This window comes from Podarcis pityusensis (assembly GCF_964106645.2).
Source record: "Podarcis pityusensis genome assembly, chromosome: 4".
In the NCBI taxonomy this organism is placed as follows: domain Eukaryota; kingdom Metazoa; phylum Chordata; class Lepidosauria; order Squamata; family Lacertidae; genus Podarcis; species Podarcis pityusensis.
Genome location: NC_138027.1, coordinates 55737573 through 55761247, shown reverse-complemented (window position 1 = coordinate 55761247; position 23675 = coordinate 55737573). Strand labels below are relative to the sequence as shown.

At 42.4% G+C, this 23675-nt stretch overlaps 1 protein-coding gene across 1 annotated transcript in view; it reads left to right on the top strand.

Annotated features, from left to right (window-relative positions):
* DSCAM (DS cell adhesion molecule) overlaps nt 1-23675 on the top strand; it is a 321009-nt gene that overhangs the window by 155031 nt on the left and 142303 nt on the right. The window lies entirely within an intron of this gene.

Below are 23675 nucleotides of genomic sequence, written 5' to 3'. Positions count from 1 at the left end.
TTTTACTTCTTTTTCTTAAACACACACATGCGCATGCACACACACACACACACACACACACACCAGGGCCTTTACAATAGAACACACCAACCCCGCAAAACAGCCCACATTCATCATGTGAATTGCAATAAAAAACACCCAATTGTAGAGCTTTGAGAACAATAGCTTGCATTGAAATAAACTGACATACATTTATTCTACTGACCCTACCAGGTGCCACTATAATAATTGCAAGGCAGCCAAAGTGCGAGCATGAACAAATTGCAAGGCAAACAAAGTGCAAGCAGAATCTTTTAAAATGTGTCACAATATCACTTAGCAACAGGAACATGAAAGGGAAAATGTCCCAGTAAAGCAAACTGAAGGCTGAGCCTGGTTTTGTTAGTTCCAAGCACAGCGTTTGTTATGTAGCTAGCCATGCTGTAGCCCCAAAGAGCTGCAAGTCATCCATTCTCTCCCTCCTTCTCTCTTTTGTTTAAAATGCCAATGTTTTGAAATATTAAGATGGCATCCCAGCGGCAGTAGGATGTTGGTGTTTACGCACGTCAGGGGTTTCATTAGTGGAAGCAAACCGAAGCTTCCAAGTTAATATGCAGAAATGGCAGCAATGTGAAAGGGAAATTTTGGAGCAACTTTGTTGTTTGGTGCTGTGTTTGTTTTTTTTACTGACGCCTCATAACCCCATTTTAATTGGGCTCTAAATGGTTTGATCTACACACACATACATGTATTTTTACTTGTGGTGCCTTATTTTAATTTTCTATAACTGATTTTTTTCATTATCATTTTCATTCTGCTTTTAATTCATATGCCACCTGCCTCTCTCTCTCCTCCCCACACACCTCAAATTGTTAGAACTGATAGAACGCAGTCAAACACAGAAATAAATGAACAACATGTTTCACTCTTTTTAAAATAGGTAGGGCTGAATTAGAGTCCTCTGGTAAATAAAACAAAAATAAAATAAAGATGAGAAAATACCAGACAATAGGCAGAGGATTTGGAAGTGGATACACTGGAAAAGTGGGTTGTTATTTAAAATGCACGGAAGGAAATTCATTTCTATTCATTTCCTGCTGGTGGTGAAAAATATGCTGGCATTGCAGTAGTCAGATTGTCAGTGTGACCTTTTTTAATGCCACACGTCACAGGATTTCATGTAACACTAAGACAACATGACAGGACAGAGCCATGCTTTCCTAATGCTCCCCTCCCTTCACATTTTCAATCGTGTTTGCATCCTAAAGGAGAAGGATACCATTTCTTCAACGTCACTGAAAATGTCACGATGCAAAACTTGCCTGATTTTAATTAGAAGTATTTGTCAATAATATCCTATGAAAATTTGTTGTACAGTTTAAAGATGGGCTGTCATATGGTTAGGTGCCAAGACAAAATTTGAAATGGCATGACTGGTTTAAAATGTCAGGCAAATTCTTTATGCTTTGTATCGAACATAATGAGAGATAAACGGAAACTTGCTGCCATCAAATGCACCAGAAGCTGGATGTTTGTGTGGACACAGACACAAAGGCAGAGCCCACATTAAAAACATCATACAAATCACCTACAATTCAATTTATATCTATAATTGCTTCAAGGGGGGGGAAGTTAATCCTTACTCTCCAACTTGGTTGTCTGGTTGATACATTGAAGGTTATATTGTACATCCCTTTTCTGGATGAAAAGCAGGTAAAAATTGAGTTTTGATCAAGAAATGGCTAGCTTCAGATAAAAGATAAATCAGAATGGAAGTTATCATGATTGTCCAGAAACAAACCTGAATTGTATCTGAATAAACTGATGTCAGTACTTTCATATCTCCATTATTTCTCAACTTTTGCTATTCCACTCCTTCCCCCTTTAAGCTTCCTGTTTCCCTAGGAGGTGTCCTGCAGTCATTATAATCACAACACAGTTTTCTTTCTGCTGAAAAGCGACACATTGTGCTTCACAAAGGAAATCAAATTGCAGCTTTCAACCTGGCAAGTGAAGTAAAACAATGCATGTTTATAAGTCAGTATTGATCGTTAATTACTGCAGACCTCTGAGAGGCAAATACGAAAAGTGAAAACAATCTGGGTTCGGCCCAAACAAACTTAAAGAAGCCGGGAAGGGAGAATAACTGTTTCTGCTGTTCCACAAATGTTTGTGCAAAAGATTGCTCAGTGGTGTAATCAGTGGGCTAATTAGCCATTCTTACGCTTCCAATTCTGCAAGGGTTTGCACAAACTCTTCTGCAAGCAGAAATGCAGCTTTGGATTTAGCTGCATTTATTCTCATGCAGTGCACATTTTAAACATTTTTAGATTTGGGATGCTCTTGTTGCTATTAGAAGCTTTTATTTTTTTTTTGTTTTTAATTGTGCTGTTTTACTGCTTTGTTGTTTGCTGCTTGGGGTGTTAGGGGTGAGGTAGTACCTCTGGTGGGGGACATGCCATGCTCCTTCTGAGGTAGTTGGTCCACCTTTGGTCTCCACCCTGCACTCAGCCCTCACCTGTGGCTCCTAGAAGCTGCATATGACAGTGACCACACCCCGGGAATGGCTTCGACTGGTTGGTTAAACCAGAGGGTAGCAGATGGGTTTCAAACCTTCAGTGAGTTAGGGACATATCCTGCATATGAAGAAAGGCTCCATCAGATTGAGCGGATGAGGCCAATAGTGGGTCCAACAGTCAAGAAGGCTGTTTCTGCACATCTTGTAGAGGAAAGTGAGGGGCAGATGGGACTCATCAACCTGGGAAGATAGCCCATCTAGGAGAAGGAAAACTCTGACTCTAAACCTCCACTGCCTTGTGGGATGTTGTTGGGAAAAGAAAAAGCTAAGGAGTAAAGCCTACACAAATTCAAAGTGGAGTCCCTAAGATGGTTGGATGGCGCCTTGTACATCTCCTTCCAGCAACTCCTGCAGCCAAGCTGGTGCCAAATGTATTTCTCTGCTTTCTTTTGGACCACATCAGTGAAGTTGAGAAGTGGAGTCTTGTCATCAGGAAAGCTCAGGACCTCCATACACACTGCCCAGGCTTGTGTCCCAAGTGCTGCTAAAGCAGTGGTTTGACTACACCCCCAGAGACGCCCTCCATTGTCTCTTGAGGCAGATGGATGCCAGCAACAATGTTTGCTGCCTTGAGTTTTTGGGGGAGGAAGGGTGGGATATAAAGGTGATAAGAGAGCTGTTAATAGTATTTTATATATAGATATAGATATAGATATAGATATAGATATAGATATAGATATAGATATAGATATAGATATAGATATAGATATAGATATAGATATATTAAAGGGTAGTAAGAGAGCCTGTATGGTGTAGCGGCTAGAATGTTGGACCAGGACCTGGGAGAACACAGTCCAAATCGCTGCTCAGCCATGGAGCTCACAGGGGGGACTTTGAGCCAATCACAATTTCTCAGCCTAACCATCTACAGGGGTGCTGTGAGAATAAAATGAGGAGAAAGAGGTAGGATATAGAAATGCAACACATAAGTAAGTAAGTGGGTGTGAAACAGCCCCTTTGTGGGTGGGAAACATCTTCCATGTAGAGCAGTCTGTGTTCTTAACATAGAGATCATGAAGAAGGACTATAGCTCAGCAGATGAAACCCCCCAGTATCTCCAAGTAGGGCTGGGAATGTCCCCTGGATGAAACTTCAGAAGATGGAAGCTCCCTGGTTCAATTCCTGGCATCTCCGTGTGTGTGTTAAAAAAGGATGAAGATGCAAGTAATGTGAAGACCCCAATCTGAAATCTCTGCAAATCAGTGTAGACAAAAAATGTTCTAGGTAGACTGATAACCCTCTGAATCAGTATAAGGCAGATCCATGTGGTTCCCCTCCTTTTTTCTGCCTTTATATTATTAGCAAAGCAATGATATTCCACAAAGATCTAGTGGTTGCTGCTACTGTTGTTTTAAACGGGGTGGGTGGGTGTCTGTGTAAGGGAAGCTGTCCCTTGCCGCAAATCTCGTTTTGTCAGCTGCATCCAAGGAGCTGATGTGATCCTGGAGCCTTTCTTGGCCAGGCCCTCTTTAAAGGGCCAAAGAAATGGCTCAAAGGACCTCCTGCTGTTCCACTAAGCTGTGCTTCATTAGCATTCAGCTCAACTGCTAATGCACAAAGGAGAAGGAAGCTGGCAGAGAAACATGAGAAGACATGATAAAAGGAGCACGCTGAGAGGAAAAGACAGTTGTTTGCTAATTGAGCTGGAGAGGAAGATGACATAGCCTGGGCATGCTTCCTGTGATTTATACCAGCGTCACATGGAAGTGGGATGCTGCACCTGATAAACTGTCAGCAGCACGACTGCAGGGATCAGCAGTCACAGCATGTAGACAATTAAACAGTACCGCTCTCCTTTAGATCTCTTCAACAGGGGTTTTGAGCATGTGATACTATTTTGTGAACTTTTCTCCCCAAGGGGAAGCTTAGCGTTTCTTCATTAGTTTTCATCATTCTCCATTGATACCATTCTGGCTTCCAGCCTGGGTTTGGAATGGTGACAGCTCAAATTGCCCCACTATTCATTGGGGGGGGGGGTTGATTGGCCCCAATACTCTGCCTGCTCTGACTTGTAGCAGCTCTCCAAGGTCTGAGATCTTAAATCTGGTTCTTCTACCTGGCATCATTGAATAGGGATCAGTTCCAGGACTTTCTAAGCAGAAAGACTGCTGTGCCACTTCACTGTGGTTTCTTCCCTAAATGTTCTTTGAAGGTGCAATCCCCTTCATCATTCCTCAGCATCATTCCTCAGTCCAGCCTTCAAGAAGCCTCTCCAACCTTTTCCTTTACTACACCCATCTTTTCCCATTTCATGACCTGGTCCATGTCAGTGGGCCAGTTACAATTGATCACACTTCAAAACGACCATGACAGATTAGAGAACTGGGCAAAAACAAACAAGATGAATTTTAACAGGGAGAAATGTAAAGTATTGCACTTGGGCAAAAAAAATGAGAGGCACAAATACAAGATGGGTGACACCTGGCTTGAGAGCAGTACATGTGAAAAGGATCTAGGAGTCTTGGTTGACCACAAACTTGACATGAACCAACAGTGTGACGCGGCAGCTAAAAAAGCCAATGCAATTCTGGGCTGCATCAAGAGGAGTATAGCATCTAGATCAAGGGAAGTAATAGTGCCACTGTATTCTGCTCTGGTCAGACCTCACCTGGAGTACTGTGTCCAGTTCTGGGCACCACAATTCAAGAAGGACACTGACAAACTGGAACGTGTCCAGAGGAGGGCAACCAAAATGGTCAAAGGCCTGGAAATGATGCCTTATGAGGAACGGCTAAGGGAGCTGGGCATGTTTATCCTGGAGAAGAGGAGGTTAAGGGGTGATATGATAGCCATGTTCAAATATATAAAAGGATGTCACATAGAGGAGGGAGAAAGGTTGTTTTCTGCTGCTCCAGAGAAGCGGACACGGAGCAATGGATCCAAACTACAAGAAAGAAGATTCCACCTAAACATTAGGAAGAACTTCCTGACAGTAAGAGCTGTTCGACAGTGGACTTTTCTTTGGAGGTCTTTAAGCAGAGGCTTGACAACCATATGTCAGGAGTGCTCTGATGGTGTTTCCTGCTTGGCAGGGGGTTGGACTCGATGGCCCTTGCGGTCTCTTCCAACTCTATGATTCTATGATTCTATGATGATGAATCAAAGTACCTCTCAATTGTGTGTGATGCTGAAAAAGGGAATCAATGTGAGTCCTCTCTTAGGTGTTCTGATAGCAAGTTAAGTTGAACACCCAGAGGGAGCTTTGAGGACAAAGCACATGAGCTCCAGCCCTTGTCACCATCCTCCATGTGCTGGGGGATGAGCTTCTGAAGCAGGAAGCCTCCTGTACCTAGAATAGCAGAACCGTAGTGTTGAAGGGGACCCAGTGGCTTCCTGCTTCACATTTTCAGCCTCCAACTTGTGATGGCTGATGAGAGCAGTGGCAGGGGGTGGAGTTAGTGTCCTTGTTGCCATGCCTCCCCCTACATGCTAAGTTATCCCCTAGTTATTACATCTGAAGAGGGCCTTTGTTTCTCTTAAAATATATACTGCATCTTGACCCTATAGACAGCAGATATCAGAACAGTCCTTTCCTCACCTTATTCCAATGTCTTCCTAAACCTAGGGTGCACCCACATTGAAACACCCTTCACTTGTGCTTTTTCCGAGAGCAGGAAGTCGGTGGGAAGACAAGCCCATCATCCTGCCACCAAAGTGCAATGCTCTGCTTCAGTTACTGAGCAGGCAGGGAAGTTTGCCTTTGTAAATAAAGCAATTTCTATGTTGGCTCCCCTACTCCTCATTTCCTGGAAGTGTGCTAGTGCATTAGCATTGAGAGAGGGCCATTCTACCCCAGTAAATATGTCTGATGTCATGGGGGCTCTGAAGACTTCTCAGCCACTACCACCTGCCCAGTGTAAAATAAGTCCTCAATGGCTTAACAGAGGAGCAAATTCAGCCACAAATAGCTATGTGATTGGAGCCCACTACTTGAGTTGGCATGAGCAGAGGGTTTATTGCAGATCTCCTCAGGCTTTGGTACATTGAGCTGGCTTTGAGGGCCGCCACCACCACCACCGCTGTTGCCTTTCTGTGTGAGCTTGACACTAGGAGTGAAACAGCAGTAGCTTGCCCTCAGAGATGAAAACAAGCAGCCAAGAGCAGGAAGATTTGTTGTAGCCCCTCTGTTCACATAGAGCACAGGAGCAGCTGCATTAGTGGTTGTTCCTAGCACTGGTTCTTTTGAGCTGACCTTGAGGAGATCTGCAGCCTCTTTCCTTGTATCCAGGGTGCATATGGATATATGTGCATTTATGCACATTCTACTGGTTGTAATGGAATGAAAACTTGGATGTGCAGCCTAGTGCACAACCCTGTGCATATTGGGACTGTGTACTTCGACAATAGTACAGTGTGGACAGAGAGTTTCAGCACTCAAGTGCGCATTTGGTTTTGTCTCCACTTTCCAGTGGAGGGTCCTGATGTAGCAGCTGATGCACATGCATAAGCCCTGGACCTAGTCTTGGATCTCCGTAGATCAAGGAGAGGAATGCTGAGTTGTGGGAGCTTTTTGTTTAGATTCCCCTTGTAATCAATCTGTTTGCTTGTAAGTGTTCAACCTGAGCAGGCATTACAATGATTTCAGAAGCAACCATACAGACAATCGCAGATTCACACCAATGTCAGCATCTAAAATGCTCCCAAGTAACTTCTCCCCATAGCTAGTCGGTGATCTATATACACACTCTGCTGTGCTATGTATTTTATGCGTCCTTAATGAACAGAAACTTTTGGGCTTGCAATTAAAGAGTTTTTCCAGCAGTTTTTCTGTCACTTGGAGTGCAAAACACTTAAAACTGTGAATAACTCGTACAACAAACCTGCTTGTGTCATTAGCAGCTTCCAAACAGTGGAATATGGTGATAATGTATCCTTTGCTGCTTGTAAAGCTAATGGACTATGTGTTGTATGATTTACCTTGCATGTAAATGTGTCAGTGAATGTTTGCCAAATGGAACACAGAGTGCTGACAGCTTTGCTCTCTCTCTCTCTCTCTCTCTCTCTCTCTCTCTCTCTCTCTCTCTGTGTGTGTGTGTGTTTGTGTGTGTGTGTTTGTGTGTGTGTGTTGTTTTTTATGTGAACTTAAGAGTTCTGTTGGACCAAAGGTCCATTGAGTCCAGCATCCTCTTTCTTTAGCAGCCCACCAGATGCACCTAGGAAACCCAGAAGCTGGACATGAGCACAATGGCCCTAACTGCTGCCATTCTTCGGCATTTGGCATTTTATTGCCTCTGATTCTGGAAGTTGCAAATAGCCTTTGGCAAATAGCACACCCAAGAAAATGTGAATTCTGTGACATGTGCCAGGTTCTTCTCATATGCTTCCTATGGGCATCTGGTTGACAACTGTGGGGAAAGAGTGCTGGATTAGAAGGGCATATGTCCTGATCCAGAGGGGCTTTTCATTATGTCCTTAAAGTGAGTTCCTAGCTGGCCATGGCAGTTCCAGTGATTGTATTTTATGTATGCCCCCAGTTGTTCTTCCTTGTCATGCCAGCAGAGACAGGAATGAGTATTTTGTTTCATTTGTGGGTAACAACTCCTGAACTGAGTAACAGTGTTGTATCTGTAGGCTTAGTCACAAGGAAACATTTTGTATGAGCCAATGGCTTTGGAGCCAATCAGCCTATACAAAGCCAAACTTGGATGTCTTTAAAAGAGGATTAGACAAATTCATGGAGGATAAAGCTATCAGTGGCTACTAGCCATGATGGCTATGCTCTGCCTTCATAGTCGGAGGAATTATGCTTGTGAATACTAGTTGCTAGAAACCATAGGCTGGGATAGTGCCCTTGTGCTTGGGTCCTGCTTTTGGGCTTGCCACTGGCATCTGGTTGGCCACTGTAAGAAGAGGGTGCTGGACTAGATGGGGCATTGGCTTGACCCCCCCCCCAAGCAGGCACTTCTTATGTCCTTCTATTTCTTTTTCACTTGGCTCCTGTATCCCAGATCACATCCATGCATGCGTAGTATGTACCCTGGTAATGTGAGTTAAAAAGGAAAATATTTGCTTTTTTCAGCCTGGCCACAAAGCTCCAGTGTAAATCCCTCAGCCCAGGTCAGATGGTAAATTTAAGACAGCATAATTTATGCTAGTGTAGATCCCCCCAAAGGTGTGTGTCAGGGGCGTGGAGAGGGGAGCGCAGGGCAGGATAAGGAGAGACATCTATTCCAAACCCATTTCAGTTTGGTCATGTGACCTAGTTGTCCCCCTCCCCCGTAAGCCAGCTGAAAGGACAGTGTCTGTTCAAATAGAGTTTGGAATTGGGGCAATTTATTACACTGGTGGGGACGTGGGTGGCGCTGTGGGTTAAACCACCGAGCCTAGGACTTGCCGATCAGAAGGTCAGCGGTTCGAATCCCCGCGATGGGGTGAGCTCCCATTGCTCGGTCCCTGCTCCTGCCAACCCAGCAGTTCGAAATCACGTTAAAGTGCAAGTAGATAAATAGGGAAGGTAAACGGGAAGGTAAACGGCGTTTCGGTGCGCTGCTCTGGTTCACCAGAAGCGGCTTAGTCATGCTGGCCACATGACCTGGAAGCTGTACGCCGGCTCCCTCAGCCAATAAAGCAAGATGAGCGCCGCAACCCCAGAGTCGGCCACGACTGGACCTAATGGTCAGGGGTCCCTTTACCTTTTTATTACACTGGTGTAACTAATGACAGTGCAAATTACCCTGGATATCTATAGCTAGGATTGCTGTCACTGTGCCTCAGTTCCTTAATCCAGGCTGCTTCTCAGTCAAGCCTCTCTGACAACCCAGCAGTTCTTGTTTGTTTTGTCCCAGTTCCTAAAAACAGCACTTGTCCATTTGCCAAGTGTGAGGTCTTTTTCACTGTTCCCTTGTGCAAACATCCAGTTATTTTTGCCATATATCCTTTTATATATAAAAAAGTTATTTATATGATGTTGTATTACATTATATTAAGAGGGAAAGAAAAACACATGAAAAAATTGATACATTTGGTTAAACAAACAAGAATGGAATAATACTACTTATCCTTAGCCCAGATTAAATAAATACAAAAATATCAAAACATCTTCTTGAATTTTATTATACTAAATATTCAGTTATTAACATCTCTATTCCATCAGATAAAATATTTGTGAACATTCCCTGACATCACAGCAGAGGAGTAGGAGAGAGAAATTCAAAGGGAGATTACATTTTTTCTTTCTTTAGCAAGATAAAGCTGCCTCACTGGTCTCCATGTTACCTTACATTACAACAAAAATTGTTTAATGATGATAATAGAGGTGTAAATGGCAACCAGTGGCCTTGACAGTTTTATTATTCAAATTGATATTTTGGGAGATTGCGTTTTAATGAAATAAAATAATATTTTAGACACCAGTGCACTGACTTTATCCTTCAAAGACTAATTATAACATAGCTAGACATGGTTGCTTATGTGGTCTTGCAAATGCTCCATAACTCCAGTTCCCCTGTAATCTATTTGTTCTACTTTCTTCAGTTTTCAGAGCACAGGAATCATTCCGTGCTCTGCTGGTGACTCTCTGCAGTAAGAACCAGAACATTTGTATTCAACAGAGGGAAAAAAGTGTTAAATGCCAGCATGAAATACTTCTTTTTATCAGATTTTCACAGTCAATAAAGTTAGCCAAAGTACAACCCATAAATAACCATCAGTGGGTGGAAACATCTCTGAAGTCAAATTACCTGCAGCAACTGTTTATTCTTTCCTGAATGTTAAGCATGCAACCTGGCAAACTGCCACAGTCTCTTTAGTGGTAGAATTTTCATAAAGAAAACATTTCTTCAGTTGCCCACACTTTAGGGTTTGCTTCATCAAATAAAATACTGTTATCACCAAAGGATCTACTGTATACATGTTACTTTGAACCCTTCTATCATTCCCACCCCGTAATTGTATTTCCCCTCTGTGTTTTGCACAGGCTTTCAACCACTTGGTTGCCTTGTTATGAAGATACAACTCTCTCAAAAACACAATACATGTGGTCCCCACTATCCGAACACAATGTGTTTTCTGGAAATTCTTTGTTAGGTGAGCGTTTGCATAATGAGTCAATGGTTTCCATTGATTCCTATGGGAGACTTTATAATGTGTCCCTGACCACGAAATCGTGACCCCCCAAACAATGGAAAAAACCTGGAAAACCCTCTGAAACTTGGAAAAGGGCTCATAAGGAATGAAAAAAATGCTTTCTTATTTGTCTGACTCCCCCCCCCCCCACATAGTTTTTGGTAAAATGGTTGCCCCAGACTAGCACACAAAAAGTAAGACTTGTTTTGGACTGTTTATTTGTTTACAGTACAGTGGTATCTTGGGTTAAGTACTTAATTCGTTCTGGAGGTCCGTACTTAACCTGAAACTGTTCTTAACCTGAAGCACCACTTTAGCTAATGGGTCCTCCTGCTGCTGCCATGCCGCTGGAGCACGATTTCTGTTCTCAACCTGAAGCAAAGTTCTTAACCTGAGGTACTATTTCTGGGTTAGCGGAGTCTGTAACCTGAAGCGTATGTAACCCGAGGTACCACTGTACTACATGTAGGTCTGGCTGTTTGGATATCTGAATTTGTGGTGTGTATAGCAAGGTTTGGGTACTAATTCCTCGTGTTTGGATAAGTGAATTTTTGTATATTGAGTATTTGGACAGAGGGACCTGCATGTATTTTGTGACTGGAAAGTCGAGATGTTTGATGTCATGGTTGGCCAGGGGAGCAGAAAGCATCATGACTTCTTTGGATGCATATGGCTTAGGTACCCCGATGTAGTAGGGAATGGGTGATTTAGAACTAAGGCAACTGTGTGTTACAGGAGACTTTATAATTCAAAATCCAAAGTAAGTGAGTGACTTACGTAAACTTTAACCATTAAACTATTGACTATAGACTGTGGTTTTTCTAGTGACTCGCTGATGCTAAAAATTAACTAAGTGGTTTCTGAACCTTCTGGATGATACTGCTTGTGAATGCAATAAATAAAAGGTGACAGCATTTAATTAATAGGCACATCTTGAGAGCCAGTGTGGTGTAGTGGTTAAGAGCGGTAGTCTTGTAATCTGGGGAACCAGGTTCGCGTCTCCGCTCCTCCACATGCAGCTGCTGGGTGACCTTGGGCCAGTCACACTTCTTTGAAGTCTCTCAGCCCCACTCACCTCACAGAGTGTTTGTTGTGGGGGAGGAAGGGAAAGGAGAATGTTAGCCGCTTTGAGACTCCTTAAAGGGAGTGAAAGGCGGGATATCAAATCCAAACTCTTCTTCTTCATCTTTTAAAAGCCTAGGTTTCCTTTTAAGAAAAGGGCAGAGAAGTTTGAAGGAAATTGGCTTCTCCTGGAAAGTGCTCACCAACATGATGCATGTCCAGGATCCTTTCGGATGTGAGCTCATTTACAGCCACAAAGGCCATTTAATTACACACACACACACACACACACACACACACACACAATACATTTTCATTTTCTGGCATCTCTTGTATTGTATAAACTAGACAACACATTATGATTTTTATCCTACCATGTTTGTCTTGGAATTAGTGTGAATGTTGATAATACAGCAACATGGAGACCTGCTTTTCTTGAGAAAGAGTGCATTTTTTAAATGAGATTAGTCAGAATTTAATTCAGAGGCCACTGGAAGTCTTTTGATATTTGCAAATTTTAGAGATCTGTGATGTGACTCTGGTGGCATTAGGTGGCCTTAAATGACCCAACTTAGAAAAAGAGTGTAATTAAGTTACCTTGACGATATCTTCTTTAGCTTCTAGACTGTTATGACTTGTGATAGTTTAAACCCACACAAAGAGATGCCAAACTGCAATGGTTGCTATGGCAACAGCAGGGGCCTGTCAACACCTCTCTCTCTAATAGTGACAAATGGTACTTATTACATCAGCACTAATTTCATCCGATCCCTTTCAGATGAAGATACTTAGTCCTCACTGATCAGATTGTGTCACTGTAATTACTGAGAACAGACCTTATTAGATGACAGCACTCCTTACCCATTGCCTCAGCTCAAATCTAACCTACTTTTTGCTACTTTTGAGGTTATTCTGCAATGTCTTCCAGCCCAACCCATCTCTCACCATCTTTTTGTTTAAATAATGCAACATTATCTTCAGAAAATTTTTTCCCCCAGCGTAAAAGTTGTCTAATACACAAAGAGTTGAATCCTGTATGTTCACTGCAAGGTTGTCAAAATTTGTTGCAAGAAGCCTCTTTAATTTGGGGCGAGGAGCATATTTCCGCTAACATGCCCTAACTGGTCAAGGAGCCACTTCTTCACTTAATCCCCATTCCCACCCAGTCCATGGACACCAGGCATCTTTATAGGAGCATGTTTTGTTAGTTGGTGATATGAATATATGGGAGTGGGGGAGACAATACTCCTCTTCAATAATGGTCTCTCACAGTGAATATCAGTGTGTGAGCCAGGCCACCTCTGTCTCTGGTGTTGGCAAGCCAAGGTCCTACAACATCCCTGAATTAAGACAGATGGCGAGTCTTCATATATACTCAGGTAGGCCTTCGCTGTGCAGATATCCAAGTCAATGCACAGATGTCAGTGGGCAGATTAAGCATGAATCAGTCTGTTTCTGATACATATCAGCCTCACATGTGTTCATTCATAAGCATGTTCCATTGTGTTTCTGCATTACTTTCTGGGTTTATTTTTAGCGGCATGTAAAGCTGCATTAATTTTGAATATATTTTGTCACAAAGCATGCATTTTTATATGCTTTAAACCCTAAATGTGTATTTTGGCATGCATTTTAGCTTAAAATGCCCATTTAATATATTATGAACTGAGAACATTATCACAAAATTTGGAGAAATGAGAAATTTGAAAGATACCTGTGTTCCAATGTGTGTGTTAATTTTGGGAAGCTTGAATGGCAGCACTGCTCTTGCCCAAATCACGCTGCTGCCTTTTGCCCTGGTCCAGTTAAGCAGTAGCAATGCAGGTGTCAGGAGGGTGACTCTACCCCACCTCACACACCACTCATGTCCCTATTCCTAGATCAGGCATGTGATGTCACCAGTGCTGCTAGCCAGCTCTGCTCTCATGCTGGTTTTCGATTTTTGAGACTCTGATTAAAGTGGACTAATAGGTTTCTTATTCTTCTGCATAATGAATCCTCTCTCATACATCATATAGCACATTATGGGCCCAAATAGTCCTGTGGCCCTTCTTTCCAAGAATACACCTGAAGATCAGTGTTTGTGAAACCACCAGCCTGAAGTTGGATTTGAACCTATATCCCATATTCAAATCCCTTTGCAGTAAATTAGGTGTTAAGAAACGTTGTGAATGTCCCCTAGAGTTGGTACCACCCCTAGCTTAAAGCAATAGTTCCATGAGAGCTTGTGGAGCATTAACACTGTAAATGCTATTTACATGCTAATCAGTTGCCACATAACTTGGAAGCGGTGGTAACGTGGTAGATTTACGTGTGCTTGGGAACAAAGACACAGCTTTTCGATCAGACTAATGGCTTGGAAGTGGCATCAGAAAAAGTGCTGGTAATCACGTTTGATGGCTAGGATTGATGGCTGATGGCTTGTAAAGGGCAATGCACTGGAGTGATATCAGGGAGCTTTTAATAATGCTTGGCAAATGATCAGGCTGCTCAGTCAATCATTGTGCAGATGCCAATATTCTCCCCTCCCCCCTTTCACCTAGGGATGCAGCAGAGCATGTTACAAAAATAAAAGTGGGGTGCAGAATTTCAGTTCAAGATACAGAACTGTGAGTTTGAAACTGATCAAAAATATTATCAGGATAAATTATAATACCTGTATCATTACTTCCTGTTTTCTAAAAATATATATGATGGTTTTCATTAATTGTATCTGCTTTCCACTTTGTTTTTTTGCCTTTGATGGAGGTGGCAGCTGGTTTAGAAGAAACAGCCAAAACTGGTAGTTTTCTCATGGAGCTTGATGGACAAATTGCTTGTTCAGTCTGAATTGGTTGCCTGGTTAGTGATTACTAATGGGACTCCCCTTCCTTCCCAGTGTTAGACTTGGTGCTTGCTGAATATTTTCTCCTTTCTGACCCCTTCCAGTTCTGCTTCAATCTACTGAGGAAGCCAACCCCCGGGCTTGATTTTGGGACATTGTGCCCATCACTTGTCTGATTCAGTGAGCTGTTTTGCATGTGATGCTTAGCTAAACTGTGGTTTAGCATGAACGAGCCATAAATCTTTACAAATCTCTCTATTCCTTGTATTTTTAAAATATTGAAATTGTTTAATGCAAGGTACACATATTACCATAGGCTCAGATCCTGGCTCCTCGGAGTACCTGGGCAGTAGTAACTCTGAGGAGGAGAGGGACTATGATCTATTATCCCTGACTGCATTGTGTTTATGCTGCCAGCATTGGATTCTGCACCCAGTCTGCACCCCTTTGCCTACTCATACCGAGGAAGGGACTCCTTTGAGGATCAAAAAAGGCTATGCAGTGCTTCCACTGACCAAGGCCCCACAGCCCCAAACCTCACTACCAGGAAGGTGTCAGTGGCTTCACCAAGGGACAGTGACCCTTTAAGTGGCACATTGCCCTACTCAGGTTGTGGGTCTTCAGGCTTGTTACTCAAAGCCAGATTGTAAAGCTCTGACAATCACAGAAAGCCAATGCTGAGACAGTTGGTCCTCCCTGTTCTCAGCTGAAGGATTGCTACCTGTGGTCTGAACTTCTTGCTCTTGCAGTCCATTCAGCAACCTTGTTGCTGTTCAGGGTCCTGACGAAACTGACCCTTCCTCCCTCTTTTTAGGATGGAAATTACTATGGATCGGGACAAGTTTAAACTTTTGTCTATATTGTTGCAATCTTTATTTTGTTGGCTTTCCCCCCCATTCTGCCTCACTCTAATCATTCCCTATCAGTACTTACTTTATTTATGCTTCACAAATACCCAAACTGGCCAGCTGTCTGTGCTATGAATTCTTAATTCACAGACCAGTAAATCACGCTGGGTATTCTTCCATAGTCCCTCTTTTGATCACAACATTTCAGATAGCTGAACTTTACTTCCACAACTGCCTGTGTGTTAACAGTTTTGCCCGTACTTAAAGCTCAATTCATATATAATATATCACATACATATTTTATCACACACGGGGACTTTGCATTATTTATCACATGCATGGAAACATTAAGGATGCAGACATGCATACAGAGGATGCTTTCTTACATAAATACCCTTCTTAGGCGTGTAAAATGTTGACATTGGTAACATCACGGTCTCTTTCTTCGCATACAAGTCTAATTTCCCCCTTACATGAACTTCCTTTAAACACTGCATCTGCCGCTGAATATTAATCGCACCCCCAAAGTTAGAAGATAGAACTTCTTTTGAAAAAAGAATCTGAAAGGTGCTAGAGTACCCTTCATGTAGGATTCTTCAACCATTTTCAGAGGGCAAATCTGTATTGGTTGGGCAGAATAGGCTTGCAGTATCAAGCCCCACCCCCAACCCATTAGTATACGTTAGCTTTGCCAAGTGTCTAGCTAACTATGGCTCTTCCTCTCCCTTCCTCGCATAACAACAACCACTTACATCAGGCTACTGAAGAAGGAGAGCTGGGCTCCATTGGCTCTGCTGAGAGAACAACTCTTTACGGCTTCCTCTCTCCCAGTACTATTTCCATCCCAGTTCATCACTGCATCTTGAACCAGTGCGCAAGGTTGCTTTTTTCCTTCTGCCTTCCCACCACTTTTTTTGTTTTGTGTCATGTCTTTTTATGTGGTAAGCCAGAGGGAAGATACTGTCTTGCCTCAACTGCTCTTTGAGAGTTTGCAGCTGGGGAAGGGTTGTAGCTCAGAGGTAGAACATATGCTTTGCATGCAGAAGGTCCCTGTTTCAATCCCTGGCATCTCTAGGCAGGGATAGAAGAGACCCCCGCCTGAAAACCTGGAGAGCTGCTGCCAGTCACTGGACAATACTGAGCTATATGGACCAATGGTCTGAAACAGTAAAAAGCAGATTCCCATGTTCAGCTGAAGAGCAATATAAAAGTGCTTTAGATAAACAAATAAATGACCATATGTTCATGCCAACACCAGTTCCAGGATTTGGAGTGTCCTACAAACAAACTGTAAACAGATTAAGACACTGACAGAATGTAAAAACCCGCAGTTTCAAAATATATATGGGATATATACAGGAATAGATATATAAAAGAATATGTTGAGATAATTTGGAGTATGCTGGAAGATGAGAAGAAATGTAAAGAACTACAGAAAGAAGGAGAAGGGAGTCGGAGTTTGAAATGTCAAAATTATGGTTGTAATATATATATAAATGAAAATTATAAATAATTAAAAAAAATATTTGGAGTGTCCTTGAGCAAGCTGCTATGACTGCATCCCTGAGTGCAGTTACCTCCTCCATTGTTGCCACTGCCCATTGCTTTGTTCTCCTTGGGCCCAATTAGCACCATCTACCAGGGAGACAGGGCAAAGTGTATAGAGGTTACTGTTCCTTCTTTTCACTCCACTCATTGCTTGCTCACTAGGAGAGGGAGTCAGGAGGAAGAGCAAGGCCAGGTCGCAGTAAGGGTTGGTGGTGGGCCCCAGACTGGGGTATGGACCTCAACCAATGCCCCTGGTACATAAAAAGTGATGACAGGTAGGGTTGTCTGTGGGTGTTGAGCATTTTTAATGGTAAATTATGGTCCACTGACTGTCATCTTGTGCAGGAGAGCAGAAGGTAAACCACATGTGGAGGTGATTGTTGTGGGAGAGTTATAACAGAGCCCCATGAAACCTGCTGTGTACCCTTTTCTCTATGAGTGCAAGGTGCATGCTTATATCCTGATACATTGCATTTCATGGATTGTTTATTATCTGCCAAGCAATTTTCTGATGGGATGTGTGCTAAGTAAGAAGCTTTTTTTCAAGTGAGGAAAAATGGGCACTGAACCTTTTTTATTCCCCAATCAGACTCTCTGTCCAACATAAGTTGCTTCATTATCTCAGTGGTTACCCATGAAGTGATCCAAACAGCTAAGAAGCAAGTATATTTAAGACACATGGGGCTATGAATTTGTGGCAGCTCTAATTACTATAATATGGTATTGATTATATGTGGTGACTTACAATGAAGTTACAGCTATTGGCTGCATTAGGCTACGATTTATCCTAATCATATGTATATTAGCAACTAGAGTACCAGCATATGAAGCGTTCTTGATTCTTTGATCCATCGAGGCTAATGCTTGATGGTGTTATAATCTTAACTTTAGGAATTTAGAAGCCTTGCTGGCCCTTTCTTGTGTAACAGGAAGCTTGGGGTGACATTCAACTGAATAACTGCGAGCGCAATAGGACTTTCTTCTCTCTCCCACCCATATACCCCACACAGTCCCCAAACCTTCTCCGGAGGGTTTGGAGAAAACCCAGAACAGATCTAGGGGGCATGGGGGCAGAGAAGAGGGAGAAAACAAGTGCTGAAGGAACATTCACCTTAGTGCTACATTGAATACAACCCCTAATATTAATGCTATTACATGTTTGGCAGGAAAGAGATGAATGAGTTTCCCTAAAATCAATCAATGTGTAGGGGGATAGGGCAAAGCCAACCCATGGGTTTATCTGCAGTGTCTACTGGTCACCACTAGACCATTATTTATAAAGGAAATCATTGGCAAAAACTTTGAAAGAGCTGCCTTTAATCCTTCAAGTGGCTTCCACAGTGAACCTTCTTCTTAAAGCTGGTGATATAAAACTCAGCAGCTTTCTTTGGCGTGGGAATAAGAAAAGCATCTGCTAGATTGATGTGCTCTGAATAATCTACCTTTACAGTATGAAGTTGATGGCAGCTGTAGTGAATAGGCTGCCAAACTGGCACCTTGAAGCAGGCAGGTAGGGGTTGAAGAATACAAACACACAGGCTGAAGAAAGCCTATTCATCAATGGTACCGAGGAAACTCAGGCAGCCTGAGGTGCATCTGTTATATTTTGGTTAGTAGAGCCTTCAAACATCATAATATTTTCAGGACTGTTCGGTAGATGTCTGCTGTTACCTATGAGTTTCCAAGAGGCATAAATAATATACATTATTAAGAAATAATGTTCTTGTTAGATAGCCTTCATCTGTTCATTTGTCAGACTTCTTCCCTGCTGACAAGAAAGAAAGAAAGAAAGAAAGAAAGAAAGAAAGAAAGAAAGAAGAGAAATCAGTGGTATTTTGCTCAGTTTTTGAACACAAGTTGACGATATTTATGATTTTATTTTGCTATATCATCATCATCATCATACACCTAATGATTCTGCATTAGCAAGATGGGAATTCTTCCAAGCAGATGCACCGCTAGGGGCCAAGGGTGGTCTTGAACCCTTCTCCAGCATGATACTTCCCTAGGATTATGGAGCACCCAGATAGAGAACTTTTGCCAGCATCAGAAAGCTGGACCACCTACTGCCACCTGTGCCAAGGGATACCAAGGGAGGAATTCAGTGTTGCCCTGTTAGAACTGGGGTAAGCATTTCAGCTCACCCAAAGGAAAAATCTCTCTTCTCCCTTCATGCTGCTCTGAGGGTTCTCCTAGCCCACGGATCTGACATGAGGGAGAGTGGGAGCATGAGAGTGAGGAAAACCCTGTTGTGCTAGTGGGACTTTCAGACTTGCTCCCACTATCCCAACTATTTAGCTGAATCCATCCCTGTGTGCCTAAATTAAATTCCACGTTGTAATTTTGAAGTGCAGATGGTATTGATCCAAGTAACCTTTTTCTCTTTTGTTTGATCCTTTTTTTAATTCAACAAGTAGGACATTTATGAACTTTATGCAGCTGATCCAAGCAATACCACTAAGGGGACATGCACAATATTAGCAGCTTAAAACTGTCATTGCTGCCAAGTCATTTTCTATCTTTCTCCCTAGATAGTCAGACTTTGGTGCTGGTTTGCCTTCTGGAGTCCTATCATCCTGGTATCTTGTTCAGGCAGGTCTGTTTCAAAGCTTTTGGGTGTTCTGAATACTTCTGTGCATCCAGATGAAGAAAATGTCAGCAATTTTGCTAGGAAATAACATCCTTAAAGTTAAAAGTGACAGGGATAGCTGATAAGAGTTTGAGCGTGCAAATGTTAACAGTTTGGCACCTGGCTAAAGGAACCATCTGTTCTTTTAATTTCTATCATCCTAATTTAGTTTGCTGTAACATAAAACCATGAACTTTATTTCCTGCTAAGTGAAAATCAAATATGCTACTTTAAGCCTTCTGGAGGATAACCTCACCCATATTCAAAGAGGAACAGCATGACTGTCAAGGGGGGTGGGGGGGAAAGCTCAGAGTTGGATAAGGAATACTTAACATCACAGTCTAAAGATATTCTCAGTTTTCATAAATTTGATGTAATGTTCAAATACTGTTTTAATAATAATCCATGTGAACAATTGGACAGGACGGTACTGAACCAGAAATGCCCCCCCCCCCCAACTTTATTACTTAGGCCTGTAAGATTTTATTTTAATTTTTGGTATTGCGCAAGCTAATGGATTGCATTAAAAACCTTGTATATGATCGCATTGATTATTGATAATTTACTTGACTGCTGGGTAGCCATGTTAAGGCAGGACTTGCCAGTGCTATAGCTAAACTTGAATTTAAAAAGTTCACATGCGAGGTGAACTGTATCTAGAAAGATATAATGAAAGTTAGTTGGACTCCAGATAATCCTGCTTTATTAGGGCCAGCCCTAACATTAGACAGTGTGAGGTGGCTGCCTTGTGTAGCAGGTGCTGGGGATGGAGAATAGCTGCAAGGCACTGGAGGGCAGAGCTGCATGTCCACCATGTGGCCTGTTCAGTGTCTGCTGCCCTTGGGGTGTGGGTGGGTCAGGGATGGTGGTGGTCAAATTTGGATTGTTTTGGACATAGGCTACCTATCTCCTGTTTTTTTAGGGAAGCTTTTTTCCTGAGCAAATCCAGTCTGGCTCACTCATTGGAATTGAAATGGCAGGCTGCTGTTAAAGATTCACATGCCCAAGGCCCATCCAGGCATGCACAGCTAGCGGCACAGTTCTTTGCATCTCAGGTGTTTCTACTGCACACAGCTAACATGTTTCGGGGAATCCCTAGTGCTGGGAGGGCTCATAAAGTTCATCTGTTGTATAACTCTTTCTCATCCTCCTTTACGTGTTTTCCAAGATGTAGCTCCCGCTGCTGTGAGCTCCTCCACTTTCATGATATGTGTGTAACTTCATACATCAAACATGCTGCCAAGCTGGCAAAGAAATCAACAAGGATCTTGTAATTATCTGGAGCAATGATGGGCAGTTTTCACCCACTCCATCACCAAATCTTTTGCCTCATATTTGTGCCGTATTAAAGCAAATATATTGATGCCCCAAGTGAAAAAAGATTGGCATACAACAGCGAATTGTCTATTTAAGAGCATTCAAGGCACATTCGACTGTGCATGCACACATTGTTGTGAACCCATAAGTGACATGGAATGGGGCAAAAATGGCCCTAAAAGAGCGCAAAAATAGCACCTAGCAATTCCAGGAGCCTTTGCATTGGAGTTTGAGCAAGGAGGTTTGGAGGGATCGATTGTAGTGGAGTTTGGTATATTTTTTGGTTTTTTAAAAGGGTTTTTAAGAGGGTGTTTGCAGGTTTTTTAATGGTGTACCCAATATACACGATTTCACTTCAGCATGCAGTGCCTCGGAACGTATCCCCGCATAAATGGAGACTTGCCTGTAGACGTTTCCTTCCATGTAGTAAACCAAGATGAGTCATAAGCATGCTGCACTTAAAAATAAAAATAAAAAATCCTGTGCATTGAGTCAGTTGTATGTGAGCCCGCTTTCTATATTGTTCACCTCTACAAAAGTTTTGGAGGGAACATACTGCTTTGTTTCCAATTTGTGCATATCCCGTAGCTTCCTGCTGAAATCCTCCAACTATTCATACCACAGATATTCTGTGCGGTTCCCAACGCCTTGCTTTTGTTGCACTAGCGTGTCATCACGCCCCTCCAGATGGCAATAATGTGCTAACACTGGGGAAAGCGTTGCAGAGCAACTAATAAAGTGGAGTGGTGTGTGGATGATCCAGTGTAAATTCACCACTAATGCACTATTTTTGCATCAATGACATGTTGCAGAACACCCATACCCACACCCAAAGATCAGTCTGGTGCATGCCTAAATGTGGTGGAATCCTTCCAAAATCAGATAATAATAATAAAGATAACATTTGTGTGGACCCAAGTGGTAGAAGGCATGGAGGGATGGAAGAGCATTGGTTGATCAGTGGTAAGCAACTGGCAAGGGTGTGGTGTCTCTCAAAACAGAAAGGAAGTTATGCAGGCTATGGAAACACCCTCTCCTATACCCAGTAGTGACTGGTGTGGTGGAACAGAGTCACCCACCCTGCCTAAAATCCTGGAGAGCCGCTTCCACTCAGTGCAGACAGTACTGAGTTAGCTGAAGCAATAGTCTGACTCAGTTTGCTATGTTTCTCAATTCATTAGAAAAATGCATGCTGGAGAAGGGAGGTCTTGCTGCCTCTCCCCCTTTTCAAACTCAACCCCTTCCCTTCTAATACTGGGGATGAAAGGAGGAGTGAGAAAGAGAGACATGAAGACTTCTCTCCTTTGACTTTGCTGCAGAAGCAGTAGGAAAGTGTATGGGGTGGCCTGTGTATGGTTGGGAATGCAGGGAAGGAAGAGTTTCCCCCCCCTCCAGATCAGATTATATCCAAGTCAGGGAAGAACCTATGACCATAATTCTTACCCTTTTATTGTCTGGGTGACTGTGTACTCAATAATTGTTGTAAAAGCAAGGTAAATCTAAACTGTGACATTTGGTGTGTATTTTTTTGCACAGCTGGTTGTTGGATAAGTTTGCCACCTTCTCTTAATTGTTGCAAACAGCGAAAGAGGCAAATGAGCTTAGATTTCTCTAGGGACAAAAAAACCACAGCTTTGATTTTAAAAAGTTCTCATTTCGTATGTGATGCGGACAAGTTTAATAATAGATTTTGTTATAGCAAATCAAGAGTGATTAGATTAAATATGCTTAGAGAATAAAGCACTTTCCAAGATCAACAGGATAATAAATATTGTTTCTATCCATGCGGCTTTCCTAAATACTTTTTGAAGTACAGCACCCAAAATGTTCAGCACTTGGGTTTTGTCATACTTGACAAGCTGTCAGCTTTAATGAAAATGTTTTCTATCAGAAATTACATAGGTTTTCCCTTTCTATTTTTTCTGTCATCTTTTATGTCTAGCATTTTATGTTTTAGCAGAGCTGGTTGTTCAAGCCTTATGTAAGTATGTAAAATCTGTTAAGAAAAATAAGGAAAAATGTGTGCAGTTCTAAACAGTGCCTATTGGTAAGAATTGGATACTGTCAGATTTAACTGTGACATGTGGCAATAGCTATTAATGTCTGGCTGACATCATTTTAACGAGGATAAGACAAAAAGGTTGATGTTGCATACAGAATGTAAAGGTTTTGTGCACCTTGTTGGATGCTGAGATTCCTTGCAGAAATACTTCTCCAGGAAGAAGGATTGACTATTGGCAGACCAATCCAAAAAGGGTTGGGGATGAAGGACATGTGGCAATAATTGCAGGGACAGCTTATGTATGCTTCCCCTCTGTGGGCAGGGGTCCAGTGGGTGGGCTGTGTGGAAGATGGCTGGCAGGGGCTGGAACTAGACAGGGAGCAGAAGCAGTGCTGAAAGACAAATTGCCAGACAGGGCTTCTGTGGTGCAGATATACCATATAGGGCTGTAGTGGATGTTCGCCAGTTTCAGTTTGGGGGCCAAAATGAGTGGTTTCAAGGAATGGAGACGAAATATTCCTGGAAAAACAACAACCCTTAATTACAAGAACCTTTTTAAAATTCTGTTTCCAGCCATTGTTTCCTGTATCTGTGGCTAGTACTTTGCAGAAAGGGTTTAATTGTTCTTTGTCTACTTCTTGGATTAGTCAAATGGGCCATTTCAGACAATCAGAACGATCAGGAATCCTTGCATTAACCTATACACAGAGCCATGCCTGCATGGGGCTGTTTTCTACAATTGGTGAATTCATTTGCAAAACTCTAGTTGTCATCCTGCCGTGGCTTTCTTCTTGAATTTTTCTACAGCTGTTTAACGGATGGGA